The following is a 17,899-nucleotide window of genomic DNA, read 5'->3' on the forward strand; positions in this document are numbered from 1 at the left end:
TATAATTTTCTTCATAGATTCTATTTAAAAATTTTTATGATGTTATGCTCCATCATAACATGTTTTTAATGTCACCAAGACTAAAAAACTTTATCATGTTGCAGTTTGGAATTCAATTTATAATAGTATTCACAATAATGCTAAGTGTTTCATCTTTTACAGAATGAACTTCTGAATGCTTTACTTTGATTCTGTGAATTAGACATGAAACTTGAACCATTACTGGAATTAATTCATTTTTTATTTGAAGTATCCAAGGATACTGATATAAAACTGGCATTATTAAACTGTTGATAAAGTTCTATTAATGGAGCCAATACATTAAGAGCTACTGATTCACCTTTCATACATGAACAAGAAAACTCATAACTGCAAATGAGAGAAATTTAGAACAGCTACCTGATCTAAGTAAAAAGTAAAGTTTCACAGAGTGGTACACAAATGTACCTTCTGCATCTAAGTATTACATGAGCTTTTTCAGGCACAATCTTAAAATATGACTGTGCAAAAGATGTTGATGATTCTTCAACAGATAGATGTCTTATTTTTATGTGATCAGTGATGTCATTATAGCCCCCATTTTGTGAGTTACACATTAATTCATTTCAGCAAGTCAAAAGATATTCAGTGCTCTGTGTGTGTGTTACCCAACAATAAACAAGTAGTTGTAGATGTGTAATACATGATAAAGACTTTGTAGTAATAGAGTTTAGACTGCATTCATTCTATGGCAAGACTGAACATAGGCTGGGAAATGTTGTGCAGGCCAAGGGCAAGGGCATGGGCACAGCACAAGTGGCTGACACATTAAGTGGTGAGCAGAGGTAGCAGCATCAAATAGTTCTGCCACCACCATCACCCAAGACCTGAAAAAGTTAGCTGTACCTAAGTGCTCATGCTAGAGCGCATTCACTTTATAAACAAATACCCTCATGCTGCCCTTGAAGAAGATGTGTTAGCTATTATTACTCTGGAAAGGATCTGGAAAAAGGAAATGGGCTATTGCCAATTTAACCATATGTTAAAGTGAGAATTCTGTTTACTACACTGGCATCTCACATATGACATGATGTCAGAACTCAGAAGTACAAAACCTAAACCTAAGCTTGGTTTAATGACATGCAACTATTAAGCAATATTTCATTCAAAAATAAAAATCTGAGGAGCGCCTGGGTGGCTCAGTTGGTTAAGCATCTGCCTTTGACTCAGGTCATGATCCCAGGATCCTGGGATTGAGCCCTGCATCCAGCTCCCTCCTTAGAGGGGAGTCTGCTTTTCCCTCTTTCTCCCCCCCACCCCCCCGCACTGATGCTAGCTCACACTCCTCTCTCTCTCTCTCTCTTTCACTCAAATATTTAAAAAAATAAAAATGAAAAAAATGAAAAATCTGAGACAAACGCTAAGCCAGATGAAATATGACAAAAGGCAGAAAATGAGACTATCTTGGGCAAACTGGTTATTTATCAGAATATGTGATATTTTAAATAAAAATATAACAGATAAAATGGATCTTCTGTATGCATAAAAATGATAATCTAGTTCTGTATGGCATGACGAAAAGATTTCCAGAGAGTGTCTTATTTCATAAAAAAAAAAATAAGTTGTAGATCTATATACCATAATACAGTAAAATACTTTTGAAACAAACAAACCATCCCAAATTATCAGGAAGGAAAAACAACAAACTATTAGTGCTAATCTGTGGGCAGTGGAACTAAAATGGGACAGGGAAAAAGGAAATGTTCATTCTTAATAACCTCCTTTATTTATTTGAACTTATTATAATGAGCGTGTCTTAATTTTTACACAAAAAGCAAAAACAAATTTAAAAAATACAAAAAATATTATAAGGCATCAACTAATTTAGTGTCAACTGAGTGGTACAAGTAACGCATGACCTAGAATCCTGCACTGGGAAGTTCCTTCGAGGCAGATGGAGATAGAGAAGTCAAGCCATCCAGAAAAAGGAAGTGAAGGTATTCCAAAAGGTGGGAGCCCAGTGATCTTCCAAAATCCATAGCCTCACAGGTCCCACAGTTGAAGACATTTAATCTCTCACTATACATAGGTTCAAGCCCTCTCCTATTCTGGAAATGATCCAACAACTAGTGAAGAGAGGACACAGGAAGCCTCAGACAGTAACTTGAGAAGTGAATAATGGTTTTGGCTCCTGCTTATTTCTATCCTCTTCCACAACCTAGGCTCTTACTAACTTGCTTATTACCAGTATATAATTAGGTCCCCATCTTGAGATTTCTTTGTATGTACTGGGATCCCACTCTTAAACCCCAGTCACAGCTACCTGCTTCAGGTTCCTGAACCACCACCAAGAGCGGGCCCTGGTAATTAAAATGAGGAGAAAATCCCTGGAACATAAATGCAACTGTTTGGGGGAGCCAGAGCAGAAAACTCATGGATGAAAATAGTGGAGGATAAAACTAAAGACGTATGGGGCACTTGGTTGGCTCAGTCGGTACAGCATGCAACTATTCATGCAACTATTGATCTCAAGGCTGTGAGTTTGAGCATAATGTTGGGCCTAGAGCTTACTTCAAACAAACAAACAAAAAAACTGAGGAGGTATGCGATGGCCAGACAGGTGTGCTGAGGCCTTTTTTCCTCTAGAAAGAAAATATTTGGATCTTATCCTATATAAAACAGTGAGTCAGAGTTTTTTGTGTTTGTGTTTGTTTTACTAAGGCAATACCTAACTAATATTGTATAAATGGTTTTCAAACAGAGTGTGAAGAAGGTTTGAGATAACAGCAGTAGGACAATCAGTCAGGACAGTGAATTAAACCACATGAAGGTGATGATGAATAGCAAGAGGATGAGCCACAAGAAAAGGAAAAGTGGCTTTTGAAATGACTTTCCAGAGTATACATAGCTTGAGATTATTGAATGAAGCAGGCAATTATAGTTGAGAGAAAACCAGACAGGTATTACATGTCCCAGGCATAAACAAGCTTGGATTTTAAACCCAACTCATCAGAGAAACCAAACAGGACAACATGAAAATTATAGTCACTCTAAGAGAAAGGCAACTTGTGGATGTGTCATTAGAGGCTAGCAAAGAGTAAAAGCCGAGGTGTGGGTCTTCCTGGGCAATAAAACTCAGTGGAGGAAAAGACCAATTATGACAGTGGCTAAGAAAAAAAGATGGGCATCACACAGGGCATGCTTCTTGTCAGAGGCTCCAACACTCCAGCCGAAGGCTGTTAGAGATATCGTCCAGTAGGGCAAACCTCTTGGGTCCCCTCCCTCCTCAGGAGCTTTGTACTACCATTTTGCTATCGCTCAATAAACCTTGCTTTGCTACACACACACGCACATACACACACACACGTGCCTAGATATCATCCAGTGCATATCCATGCTGGCCTTTAAGAAGCTAGCTGAGGAGTGGGTTACTAGTATGGTCCCCATAAAGTTTTTTGCTGGTTAGGGCCTAAGGTAGTGAGATGAGGCTACATGATAGTTTATATAGAAAGAGCTAATTATTACCAGGAAATTCTGAAACTTTAATCTGGATGACAGTTATGAATAGATTGTTTTTTTAAATATAGGAGGTAAATGGTGATAAGAAGGCATGACAAATGCAATTTCACACAGATGATTCTGAGTGTATTATACAAATGGAAATGTCCAGAATAGAGATGGAGGCAATATATGAGGGGAATGCATGAAGAAACATATTGCTTGTAATGTCACACTGAAATTCCAAAGACTGGGATTCAGAGAGTATCTTTCAAAATTTTTGGACTATGATCCACAGGTTAAAAAGTGCATTCTAATCTCATGCATATGTGTGCACACACCTATGTTAAAAGTTTCATGAAACACTGCTTACCCTTAATGTTTGCTTTGATGTTTCCTATTCTATTCCTTCTCTTCTTTATTTTTTAATGCACCCACAGCCTCTAAATTGATTTAAGCACCTGCATTTTGGCTTAGAGACTTTTAGATTAAAAAGAGAACCCTATGGGGCGCCTGGGTGGCTCAGTTGGTTGGGCGGCTGCCTTCGGCTCAGGTCATGATCCTGGAGTCCCTGGATCGAGTCCCGCATCGGGCTCCCCGCTCGGTGGGGAGTCTGCTTCTCCCTCTGACCCTCTTCCTTCTCGTGCTCTGTGTTTCTCATTCTCTCTCTCTCAAATAAATAAATAAAATCTTTAAAAAAAAAAAAAAAAAAAAAAAAAAAAAAAAAAAAAAAGAGAACCCTATGATCATTATGTAGAACCATCTGCAAAGACATGACTAATAAATCTGGAAGAGATGTTTTTTGAGAAAGGGTAAAAAAAAAAAATTAAGGACTGGAATGGGATCACTAACAGAGGGTAGGGAGAAAGACCAAAGAAGATGAAGAAAATGGAAAACAAATAGCATCAAATTCATGTCTAGTCCAAGACTAATTGAAGCAGAATTACCCCACCCACTGTTAAAAATTCAAATACCCGGGCCTCATCCCAGGCCTAGTGAAGAGAACTCTCTAGGTGTGGGTCTTGGAATTGGCAGTTTAAAAGTTTTCCAGGGCATTCTTTTCACCAACTATTTTTATCTCAATGACTTTCACAAATCAGCTTTCAAAATGGTACTTACTTTCCAGGAACATGCAATCTCACTTCACACATTAGATATATTCTTGAAAAGTTGTTAAGTGAGTACTTCCCCTAAAGACTGTAATGATTAATTTCAGAATTACGTCCACCCAGAAGGAAACAAATAAGCTACTGGAGCATTCAGTCTTTAAACAAACATTCTTTATCCACTTAATTTTTCTATATTACTTATGCAAGTGGATAGCCAAATGGGCTTATAATCCTCATTATCTTTCTTCAATTTAAAAGCACATATATTTAAAAATTCGATATATTAACACATTTCATTTTGATTTTGAATTGATTTCGCTGGAATTAACTGGCTAAGTACCACAATCAAGTGGCATTTAGCAGAACTCACAGGCAGGAAAGTGCCTCAGTGAGACATTTTTCAGAAAAATACAAATACAGAAGTTTATGGTTTGGACTCAATAGCAAAGATATCCCTTTATGTGGTGAGTTCTGCTAACAAAACTTTTTGTCAATTTATTACCAACTGATAACCAAGAAGTATGAGATATGAATCTATTCTATTCTAAGATGGAAATGATAGCTAACAACAATAAAATATAGAAGCTAACATTTATTCACTTGCCTCATATCAGGCTCTATTCTAGATCCTCTGCATGGCTTACTCATTTCATCTTGACAGTAACCCTGTGAAGTACCATGTAGACCTAATTTCCCCAGTGGCGAAGCTGAGGTACAGAGAGCTGTTTAACTTTCCTGAGGTCCCACAAAACTAGAAATAGAAGCTGAAATAGGCCGCCAGTCTCTACAGTTTGTACTCAGTGTGCTACATAGTGATTGTAAGAAAGTCTCAGGCCTTGAAGAAGTTAGCTGCTTTGTGGAGAGAAAGACTTCCTACTGTTTACACTCTGGAATGTTTCCTACACTGTTCTGTTCTGTTCTTTTCTTCCTTCCTTCCCTTCCTTTCTCGAGAGAGAGAGAGAAAAAGAGAATCTTAAGTAGGCTCCATGCCCTGCTGGAGCTGGAGCCTGACATGGGGCTCGATCTCACAACTGTGGGATCATGACCTGAGCCAAAATCAAGAGTTGGATGCTTAACCAACTGAGCCACCCAGGCGCCCCCTCCTCCTACTCTTTACACAATTGATTTTCAGATAACTTGGGTCTATATGGGATCCCTGCTCATATTTACTTATCAGATCTCATTATAATACTCTTTATATATGATAGGAATACCCAAAATAGCATAAAGATGAGAATTCAGTATTACACTGTAGAAAAAAATAGAAATCAGTTTTAAAAAAATTTATTCTGTATATAAGGGCAGGAGAGCATAGTGGTTTAGAACTATGCTCTCAAATGTAATGAACTAATAATCTAGGAATCTTGTTAAAAATGTAGATTTTCAGTAGGTCTGGGGTGGAGCCTGAGATTTTGCAATTCTAACAAGTTCCCAGGTAATGGGTCCCTGTGGTCCAGGGACCACATTTTGAGTAGTGAGGGTCTAGTATGCAAGCTTTGGAGTCACATTGCTGGTGTGTGACTTCCAGCTCCATTACTAACTAGTTCTGTAACCTTCTTTTGAGCCTCTACCACATCTGTAAAATAGTGAGATCATTAAAGTGTTGTTATGAGGATTACATGAGATAATCCATAGATAATATGCAGAATAGCTGCTGGCATATGGAAAGCACTCAATAAATATTAACACTTAATATTACAGAAAACTATTAAAAGCATATATTGTAAGCCATTAGAAAGTCATTTATAGAACTGACTGATATAGCAGAAACACTAAATAAAATTTCATCATTCTTTCCCAGGCAGTCACTAGAACATCACTGTACATCGATGGACATTAAATATATAAGTTAGATCCACTACCCAGCTTTATTAAATACATAAATCTGAAACTGCTCTAAATGAATTTGCATGAAGCTGGCTTGGCTTGTAATATTTAAAAAGAATATTTTGTTTCTCTGCCAGAAAAATTTTTGTATCACAGGTGTACAGTGAGTTCTAATTCATTTATTTGAACAGCTTCCTCTGAATTTAGAAACAGTCATTTTTGTTTAAAACTTTTCACTTTTATCAAATCAAAATCAGAACTAATATTAGTACGAATAATAATGTTTTTAAAAATTTGTTCAGGGTGGCTGGCTGGCTCAATTGGTGGAGCATACAACTCTTGATCTTGGGATTGTGAGTTTGAGCCCCATGTAGGGTACAGAGATTACTTAAAAATAAAATCTTAAAAAAAGGGGGGGCATTTGTTATTCTGGGGGAAAAAAAAGTTGTTCAGACAAGGGCACCAGTATAGTTTAAATGGGTTTAAAGGATTTAGCCCAAACCTTCACAAACGTACACATTTTCAAACCACTACACAATGCAGCATAATTCCCTCTCATTGTTGAAGATGGGCTTCAAAAGAATATTACTTGTTGGAACTGTGATGATTTAATAATGATGTGATATGGCAGGGTCCAGTGGGTAGGAAAAGTAAAGTTAGGACTAGAAGTGAAGATAAAATTTCATAGCATCAACCCAAATGAGAACTATTAAAAATTTCTAAAATTCAACACTGCTTGAAAAATAGAGATAGAGGGAATGGAGTGGAATACACTAGAAAAGAAAGATTAATGTTTGCTCAGTCACTGATAAAAACCAGGAAAGGTAAAACCTGGTGGTTCAATCAAGGAGATGAGACTTTTGTGGTATTTTAGGTTGGTCAGTATCTTTGAGTCAGCAAGAAAAGATCAATAGGTAATTTGCTTCTCTTCTATTCTTTTATATCTCTCACAGAGGTAATGAAAAAGACAACTATGGGACAGATTCTAATATGTTTATTTTTCTAAATTAAAACCAGATTCAGCGTAGGGGCACCTGGGTGGCTCAGCTAGTTAAGCGTCTGCCTTAGACACAAGTCATGATCCCAGAGTCCTGGGATCGAGCCCCGCATCGGGGTCCCTGCTCGGCGGGGAGCCTGCGTCTCCCTCCCCCACCCCCCACTCATGCTCACTGGAGCGCACGCACGCTCTCTGTCAAATAAATAAAATCTTAAAAAAACAAAAACAAAAAAACAACCAACTAGATTCAGCATAGACATTGCAGACCTGAGCTGTGAGATCATGACAGTTAAGAAGCCGGGAAAAGAGAGGAATGTGGGTGAATAAATTACCGTTTCCCTCGTCCTTCTCCTTTGGCTCTTTCCCTGCAGAATGCTCCTGGTTGCTCCTTTAATGAGTGGTGGGGTACTAGAAAACTTTTTAACACACAACATACCATATTTTACTTCAGATTTTACTTTCTATAACAAGTTTACTTTAAAAAAAAAAAACCAAGATTTTGTCCCACCCCTAGAAAATCTGCATACAAGTGTTTTATAAAAGGACTGCTGCATGAAGTTTTAAGGCAGGCTACGTATACTCAAGTACATTGAATAAAGATTATTCAAATGAAATAACCATCATGCTTAACTTGTACTTTTAGTGAAAAAAATATCAAGCATGGGAATTGTGATTTTCAACATCTAGAGAGGTGATAAACAACAAGATCCAATGGTTAGGATGAGAGGGATGGGAAGAATAGACTGTAAACAACAGAATTATATCAACATCTCACGTCTTGTTACTTCGGTCTATACTAGTCTGAATCAAATTCCTGAAAAACAAAACAGAAGTTTACTAAAATGCCTGAGCTAACTTTTCCACTTACGAGGCAGGTACTACCTGTCTTTCGACAGCAGAGTAGCAAGGAATTCCACTTCATTGTGACCTATTTCTGCCTCTTAGATTTATCATATGCATTTTTTAATGACCCCAAACCAAAGGAAATGTAGAAATCTATTTCAAAAGCTGACATTAAGGTTATGACACCAACCAAAACAACAAGAGAATTTAAAGTTAAATTGACATACCATCCCCAAATGAGTCTGTTGCACTCCTAATTTAAAAAAGTTTCTATGTGAATATAGTGATGGCATGTCAGTGTCTGCTTTGAAACTCCTGAATTTTGTCATTTGGTGTTTGTGTCACAACCTTAATATTATTTAAATATACTTTTTAATATCTATTATTTAAAAAATATCTTTGAATTGAAGATACTCCTAAAGCTTTGAAGAAGCCAACCTCAAAGCACTGCATTCCTAGCATGCCACTTTTATTAGAAGTGGTGCATAAAACATTTGCTGTTGACAAATCTAATTCATTAAAAGGTGAGATGGATGCATTTTAAAGTAACTGGCTGGCATCATTATCTGCAGCACCTTTTATAAATTATTCCTCTTTTCCCTTTTGACTGAACTTGTCACAGTTCCCTTTCAGAGTCTGAATGTTATGCCTTAGAGTCAATGCTTTCAACATGTTTAGACAAGTCATAAGTTAAACAAGCAGGGGTACTTTATTTTCTAGAAATGAGAAAAAGGAGCAGAAATACTTACAGATTATTTCATTCGATTCATTGATTTTTAACTAAAGACAAGTAAAGTCAGTGGTGGTTTTATCCCACACAAAGGATTTAAAAATAAAACTCTACTGTTTGGGTTGAAGGCAGCATTTTAAAGAAAGGTACATAAAGAGAGAGGCTGGCAGCCCTGCTGCACTGTTGTGCAGAAGACTCAGTTTTAAATTGAATTGTGCTTCCCCTGACATGGGAGATCAGGTACATCATAAGGCTGACAGCTGGCTGGCACAGTAACTTTCTCAAGGAAAATGCTAACTGTATTTCTCTTGGAGGCCAAAGGAATAGAATTATAGAAGCCTTCAAGGAGACAGAGCAGGTAGAGAACAAATTATTCAAAATACGAAGAAAAACATTTCTTACCTAATTTTGTTTCCAAAGACTCTAAGAATGAGCTGGTCTTCCAATTCCAAATAAGTGGAAAATTATTTCCTTCCAGGTGGTCAGTAGAAGAGCTGCCCTTTCTTATTATCCTCTGCTGAGGTTTTTTTCCCCCCCAACATATACAAAATACACCTATAAAATAATTAGATAAAACTTAATCACTGTCACCATGGAGAGCGTAGAGTCACATTACTTGTCTACATTGGTAGTGACATTATTATCATTAAGTTCTGACATACAGGCATGAGTCGAGAGTTGTTGGAAATGTATAAAGACATGCTAAAGTTGGGGGACCTAAGAAAAGCTTATTAACAAGATGATCCATAGGTTATAGGCACGTGAGTAACAGAGGCACCTAGGAAAATGTACATTCAAAACATCCCTTTCCTTATCACTGATTTTTCAAATGTTCCTCAATAAATGTAGATTATACAGAGTAAAGGATGGATGCAGCGCATAAAACAAGCAATGCCTTTCAATACAATTCCTTTTTTCCTGTTTAGTTACCAGTTTAGTTTCCAGAACAGTTTATTAAGACCAGTTTTTTCTCACTCCTCTGGATTATCTTGTTAAAATAGTTTCTGGTTCAGTTGACCAGTGGTTGGCGTCTGGGATTCTGTATTTCTAAGAAGCCTCTAGGTAATGCCACCAATGCTGTGGAGCCATGGACCACTCTTTTGCCAATCTATTTGTCTTTCCCTCCACCAAAGTACACTGTTGCTATTTTTGATGACTGGCCTTTTGTCTTTCCATATAATTTTAGAACCTACTGTCCAGTATTCTCCCTTCCCCACCAAAACAAGACAGTAATTTGAGACTGTGTTGATTAAATTGAGCATCTATAAAACGTTGATTTTTGCAAGCCATGTGTATGGTATATCATTCCACTTCTGAGTCCTTATTATCACACAATAATGCTTTACTATCTTCCCCATGGGAGTTTCGTATATCTCTTGTTATGTTAGATGTATTCCTAGGAACTTCATATTTTCAACGTTAGTGTAAACAGTATCTCTTTGCAAAAACTTTTCATTTTTTGTTTAAATATGTATTTGTATAATTTTTGTATACTGATGTTCTTATCCAGGATATTTGCCAAACTCTTATTCTTATATTTTTTCTTTAGTTTTACATCATACACAAATAGACTTACTTCTTTGTTCCAAAACCTATGCTTTTTATTCTTTGTTGCCTTACTAAAGGAAAAAAGTTAAACAATAAATGAATTATTTAATAGAAAAGACTATTTTGTTATCTTTAATCAGCAAAACTGATCTCTTGGTCAGGCCTCCATCGACTAGAAAACTGCTATGAAGAAGCTTCCAAATGTTTCTTTAGACATTTTTTGATTGTCCTCATTCTTCTTGCCTTTCTCTGGTGGTTAAAATGCAAGCACGTAAATGTTACTAAAATCCACTATCCCAAACTGACTTCCAGTTGTTATTTCATCAGAAACAAACACCCTCATAGTCAACTTGGCCACTGTAGGAACTGAATTTGAACAAAAGGGGAAACAGGAATTTAAAGAGAGAAATGGTTCAGTTCCATCTAAGAACTAAGATGAAGATGTCAAGCTAGGATGCCATTACAGAGATACAACATGTCATCTACACTTCATAGCTGAAATCACAAGACTTCTTGGAAAACCCATAAATAATTGAAATTGCCTTTTTGATGACAATGCCAGCCTGCTCCAGGGCAAAATGCCCTTCTTGATAGCTTTCAGCCAATCAGCTTGACCAAAGGAAAAACATGAAGATTTCCTGCTTCACAAACTGTCAATGTTGTTATCATTGGTTACCTGAGGAAAGGTAAATGGCATGATGGTGGGATGGTGAAAGGGTAAAAGAAAGGGGAGGTATTAACTAAAATATAATAACCACTGTAATCATGAAAACACAACAAACTGCTTCTTTAAAAATGTGTTCATATACCACTATAAACAATAATTATAAAGACTTATAGCAATGTAGAAAATGCTTAAATGATGAAATGAAAACAGGACCCAAGAGAGCATGTACGCATTCTATTTCAACTGTTTAAAAATATGTGGACAAGGAGCCCCTAGCTGGCTCCACTGGTGAAGCATGCGACTCTTAATCTTGGGGTCCTGAGTTTGAGCCCCACATTGGCGTAGAGTTTACTTTAAAAAAATTTAAAAATATATGGACAATATTTTTGGTTAGAAAGATCAATCGGCATGCATTTCCCCCTCTCCCAGAGGCCCCCTTAAAAGATAATAAAGGTATGTGTTGGTTGGGGGAGAGGATGTAAACCATTACAATGAAGAGACTAAAAAAGTCATCACTACAAAGTGACAGATGGAAGAGCATTCACGGAAGAAATACAGCAGGAAAAGTCAAACTCTAGAATGTGTGCAGAGAGTGCTGCAATTAAAGGAATGGCCTGATATCCCTGACAGAAGTGTGGAGTAAGAAGTGAAGCTAAAATATCCTGAATCTCCTTCTCCTACCTTTTTGTACAAGCAAGAATATACTTTGTCTTTACTTGTTCAGAGTTAAATATCTGACTGTGAGTAAGAAAAAAATAAGTAGATGGGAGAAGTGCTGTGTTTGAAAGAAATGAATTAACAGCCTAGAAAACGAGGAAACGCAGTATGGGTATGGATACCCCCAAAGAAAAGCTGGCCACATTCCGGCCTTTAGCTGACTTCCAGCATACTTGAATTTCTCTTTTCTAGTATGAATGCACAGCCAAGAGCCACTGGGCATTTGAAGAAAATCTTTCTTTTTCCACATTTGAGATCAATATGAAACAAAATTTACCCCAAGAAAAACAGAGACAAAATAATTAATAGAACATGTAAATTTTCCATCACTGTTAAGAGAGTAAAGGAAAAAAAAATGCATACATGATACAAAACCAGAAGTAGGACTTCCAGCTATGGCTGAGTGCAATCAGCAAATATTCTCCAAAAAGAAACTAAAGAGCCAGACAAAATTGACAAATACAATCATTTCAGTGCTCTAGAAATTGACCAAAGGGATATAAGAATTTGAGAAGCATGTTTATTTGAAAGACTGCTAATCTTTGGATAAGAACATTAGGACACTGTGACATTCTGGTCTGGCCTCTTATCATCATCAAACACAATTCAGTCAGTACAGAGGTTCTTCCAGGGTAGGGAGGATCATTAAGACTGGAAACATCTTGGGCACCCGGGTGGCTCAGTTGGTTAAGCATCTGTGTTCAGCTCAGGTCATGATCCCAGGGTGCTGGGATTGAGCCCCACATCGGGCTCCCTTGCTCAGCAGGGAGCCTGCTTCTCCCTCTCCCTCTGCCTGCTGCTCCCCCTGCTTGTGCTCTCTCTCTCTTTCTCTGTCAAATGAATAAATAAAATCTTTAAAAAAAAAAAAAAAGACTGGAAACATCTTTATTGTGGTCAAAGGGGGGGGTAACTTGAACTTTAGCGGCAGGTTATGCCCACGTTCAACAGTGTTTCAGTGGAAGTGATGATCTTAGAAATCGGCAAGCAGGGAGAGTAAATAGCTCCATTAATCCAAGGTCATGGTCGTAACTGGGGCAGATATATTCTTGGCTAAGGTTGAGAGAATATGCAATGGAGACCAGAGGGGAACAAAGCTAGTCACATATTCCTGAGGCCAAATAATCAGGTACATAGAGCAAATGTGAAAGAGCCCAGCAGAGAGCGAAAGCCAGAACACACCTGAAAACAATGTAAACTTTAAATGCATGCCTCTACCACTACAAAGATCCATGAATAGATGACAAAAGACTTACTGATTCTATGTGTTTAAACACAAGGAGTATCCAACAATCAGCTTATAATTTAAAATACACAGACTCAGGAGCAAGTCCTAGAAAGCCAAATGCAAAACTCAAAACAAAAATATTAAAAATCAAAAACAACCAGATTTATCAGTGCCACACATCACAAGGGAGACAGATGTCACTATACTTAGTTTAGGCAAATTCCTAAACCAAGAAACAAGCAAATGAACAAAGTAATGACAACCTTAAGGGAGGAAAAAAATCAGAATCCAGAGTTGCTATGATAGCTGATCTAAAATATCCCATTTTCAACGAATTATGAAACATGCAAAGAAATAGGGGAAACCATTTGAGTGTCCCCAAATGTTAGATTTAAACAAAGACTTCAAAGCAGTTATTATCAGTATGTTCAAAGAACCAAAGGTATCTTACTTAAAGAATGAAACGAAAGCAAGACAACAATAAATAAGAGATTCTCAACAAGGAAACAGAAATTAAAAAAAAAATCAAATGGAAATTTTGAAGTGGAAAAGTATAATCAGAAAATTTACCAGAGATGGGGGGGCCTTGGGTGGCTCAGTTAAGCATCCAACTCTTGATTTCTGCTTAGGTCATGATCTCAGGGTCGTGGGATTAAGCCCTGTGTGGCATCCGGCTCCAAGCTCAGTGGGGAGTCTGCTTGAGACTCTCTCCCTCTCCCTCTTCCACTCTCCCTCCCCCACTCATGCTCTCTCTCTCTAAAATAAATAAATCTTAAAAAAAAATCCACTGGAGGGAATTGACAACAAATTCAAGATAACCTGATGAAAGAATCAGTGACTCTAAAACAGATGAATAGAAATTACCCAATCTAAAGAAAAGATAAAAAAAATGTTTTTTAAATGAACACAGACTCTGTTGAATCACAGACCTGTACCTCTGAAACAAATAATACATTATATGTTTAAAAAAGAAGAAGAAGAAGATAGCAGGAAGGGAAAAATGAAGGGGGGGGAATCAGAGCGGGAGACGAACCATGAGAGACGATGGACTCTGAGAAACAAACTGAGGGTTCTAGAGGGGAGGGGGTGGGGGGATGGGTTAGCCTGGTGATGGGTATTAAAGAGGGCATGTACTCAATGGAGCACTGGGTGTTATACTCAAACAATGAATCATGGAACACAACATCAAAAACTAATGATGTAATGTATGGTGATTAACATAATAAAATAAAATAAAATAAAAAAATAAATAAATGAACAAGGACTCGGAGACATTTGGGACAATCAAGACCATACCAAGGAACATGTAATGAGGGGCTCCTGGGTGACTCAGCAAGTGTCTGCCTTTGGCTCAGGTCATGATCCAGGGTCCTGGGATTAAGCCCCGCTTTGGGCTCCCTGCTGAGCAGGGAGCCTGCTTCTCCCTCTCCTCCCTGCTCCTGCTCTCTGTCCCTACCTCCATCTGTCTCTCTCTCTCTCAAATAAACAAAATATTAAAAAAAAAAAACATGTAATGAGTATCCCAGGAGTCAAGACAGAGGGATAGAAAAAATACATAAAGTAATAAAGGACACAAACATACCAATTTAATGAAAAATATTAATCTACTTATCAAAGAAATTTGACAGACTCAAAGTAGGACAAATATAAAGAGATTAATACCTAGATATAGCATAATCAAACTACTGAATTACAAAGACAAACAGAAAATCTTTGAAGCAGCAAGACAAAACTAATTCATCACATATAAATAAGCATCAATGAAACGATGGAGGCCAGAAGTCAGTCACTGAAGAAATTCAAAGGGCCAGAAAAAAAATTGGCCACTATATATTCTCTATCAAGAATAACTATCCTTTAAATTGAAGACAAAATAAAGCCATCACTTTTAAAGCTGAAGATGAAATAAAGACTGAGACTTTGTTGCTCGCAGACCTGTCTTAAATACTAAAGGAAATCTTTCAGCTTAAAGAAAATGACACCACATATTAATTTAAGTGCAGAGTAGAAAATAGGTCCAGAATTGGTAAATATGTGGGTTAATATAAAAGATCACCGGTAGCTCAGTTGGTAGAGCATGTGACTCTTGATCTCAGGGTTGTGAGTTCGAGCCTCACACTGGACACAGTGTTACCAAAAAAACAAACAAACAAACCCACAATACTAAAAATTTTATATTTGTTTTCATTGATTGCATAAAAAAATAATTATAACAATATATTGTTTAGTTTATAACACATAATATGTTAATACATATGACAATAATAAACAAGATGAGGAAGGAAGAGAACTATATTGGAACAAAGTTTTTATAATTTTTCAAAATTAAGTTGTATAAACTGGTTGGTATTAAGTTCGTTGTGAAAAATTAAGATGTAGATTTTATTGGCTAGAGCAAACTAGAAGAAATTAATTAAAATGTAAAGTTAACCTAAAAATAAAAATATGCATATGTTAAAAATATTTAATACAAAAGAAGGCAGCCAAGGTAGAAGAAATTAAAAAGACCGAAGCCACTACCAAAAAAACCTATTAGAAGTAATAAATGAATTCAGTAAAGTTGCAGGTTACAACTTTAATACCCAGAAATCAGCCGCATTTGTATATACTACTAATGAAGTAGCAGAAATAAAGTTTAGGTTAAACATACCCATTACATTTACATTCCATTTACAATTCCATTTACAATTCTACCAAAAATCCAAAAACAAAACAAAGCAAAAAACCCCAAACAAACCAAAACATAGGAATAAACTTAACCAAGGAGGTGAAAGACCTGCACTCTGAAAATTATAAAACACTGATGAAGAAAGAAATTGAAGAATGACACAAATAAAAAGATATCCCATGCTCATGGATTGGAAGAATATTGTTAAAATGTCCATACTTTTCAAAACAATCTACAGATTTAATGCACACCCTATCAAAATATTAACAGCATTTTTCACAGAACTAGAACAAATAATACTAAAATTTGTATGGAACCACAAAAGACTGAGTAGCCAAAGCAATCTTGAGAAAGAAGAACAAAACTGGAGATATCACAATTCCAGATTTCAAGATATACTACAAAGCCACAATCAAAACAGTACAGTACTAGCACAAAAATAGACACATAAATTAATAGAACAGAATAAAGAGCCCAGAAATATACCCACAATTATATGGCCAATTAATCTGTGGCAAAGGAGGCAAGAATATACAATGGAGAAAAGACAGTCTCTTCAATAAATGGTGTTGGGAAAACTGGACAGCGACATGCAAAAGAATGAAACTGGACCACTTTCTGACACCACACACAAAAATAAACTCCAAATGGATTAAAGACTAAATGTGAGACATGCAACCATAAAACTTGTAAAAGGAAACATAGGCAGTAATTTCTCTGACATTGGCAATAGCAACATTTTTCTGGCTATGTCTCCTAAGGCAAGGGAAACAAAAGCAAAACTAAACTATTGGGACTACATCAAAATAAAAAGCTTTTGCACGGTGAAAGAAAACATCAACAAAACAAAAAGGAAACCTATTGGATGAGAGAAGACATTTGCAAATGATATATCTGATAAAGGGTTAATATCCAAAATATGTAAAGAATTCATATAACTCAGCACCAAAAAAGCCAAATAATCCAATTAAAAATGGGCAGAAAGTTCTGAAAAGATATTTTTCCAAAGACATACAGATGGCTAACAGACACATGAAAAGATGCTCAACATTATTCACCATCAGGGATGTGCAAATCAAAAACCACAAAATCATAATGAGGTATCACTGTACATCTGTCAGGATGGCTAAAATCAAAAAGACAAGAAATAACAAGGACTGGAAAAGATAGGGAGAAAAAGTAATCTTGTACATTGTTGGTGGGAATGTAAACTGATATAGCCACTGTGGGAAACAGTATGGAGGTTCCTCAAAAAACTTAAAATAGAAATACAATATGATCCAATAACTCCACTCCTGGGTATTTATCCAAAGAAAATGAAAACACTAATTTGAAAAGATATGTGCACCCCTATGTTTACTGCATCATTATTTATAATAGCCAAGATAAGGAAGCAGCCCAAGTGTCCACTGATAGATGAATGGATAAAGAAAATATGGTATGTACATACACACACACACACACACACACACACACACTGGAACATCACTTAGTCATAAAAAAGGATGAGACCTTGCTGTTTGCGACATCAATGGACCTATTATGCTAAGTAAAATAAGTCAGACAGAGAAAGTCAAATGCCATATGATTTCAGTTATATGTGCAATCCAAAAACCCAAATGAATGGATAAACAATAACAAAAGATGAATAGAAAATATCTATAAATACAGAGAACAAAATGATGGCTGCCAGAGAGGAGGGGGTGGAGGGATGGGCAAAATGGGTGGAGGGGAGTGGGAGACACAGGCTTCCAGTTATAAGTAAGTCAGGGGAATAAAAGGTACAGCATAAAAAATATAGTCAATGGTACTGTAACAGCACTGCATGGTGACAGATGGTAACTACACTTGTGGGGGAGCATAAAATAATGTACAGATTTGTCAAATCACTATGTTGTACACCTGACACTAGCACTGTGTATTAATTATACCCCATTTCAAAATAAAATAAAACGAGCTACAGGGTGCCAGGGTGGATTAGTTCACTGAGCACCCAACTCTTGGATTCAGCTCAGGTCGTGATCTCAGGATCCTGGGATTGAGCCCTGCATTCAGCTCTGCTCCAGCCTAGAGTCTGCCTACAATTCCCTC

General features: G+C 36.8%; 1 protein-coding gene across 6 annotated transcripts in view; it reads right to left on the reverse strand.

The window, feature by feature from the left end:
* Window positions 1-17,899, reverse strand: part of KIAA0825 (KIAA0825 ortholog) — a 414,781-nt gene that overhangs the window by 374,836 nt on the left and 22,046 nt on the right. For 4 of the 6 annotated variants that reach the window (XM_035727666.1, XM_035727664.1, XM_035727665.1 and 1 more), the window contains exon 2: window positions 9,386-9,538. The exons of 1 other annotated variant lie outside the window; for it this stretch is intronic. The gene's annotated coding sequence lies outside the window, so the exon portion shown is untranslated. Of the gene's footprint in view, window positions 1-7,742; window positions 7,827-9,385; window positions 9,539-17,899 lie in introns of all 6 variants that reach the window. One more of the 6 variants, XM_035727663.1, reaches the window with a different exon arrangement.

Source organism: Zalophus californianus, chromosome 5 (genome assembly GCF_009762305.2).
Source record: "Zalophus californianus isolate mZalCal1 chromosome 5, mZalCal1.pri.v2, whole genome shotgun sequence".
Lineage (NCBI taxonomy): Eukaryota > Metazoa > Chordata > Mammalia > Carnivora > Otariidae > Zalophus > Zalophus californianus.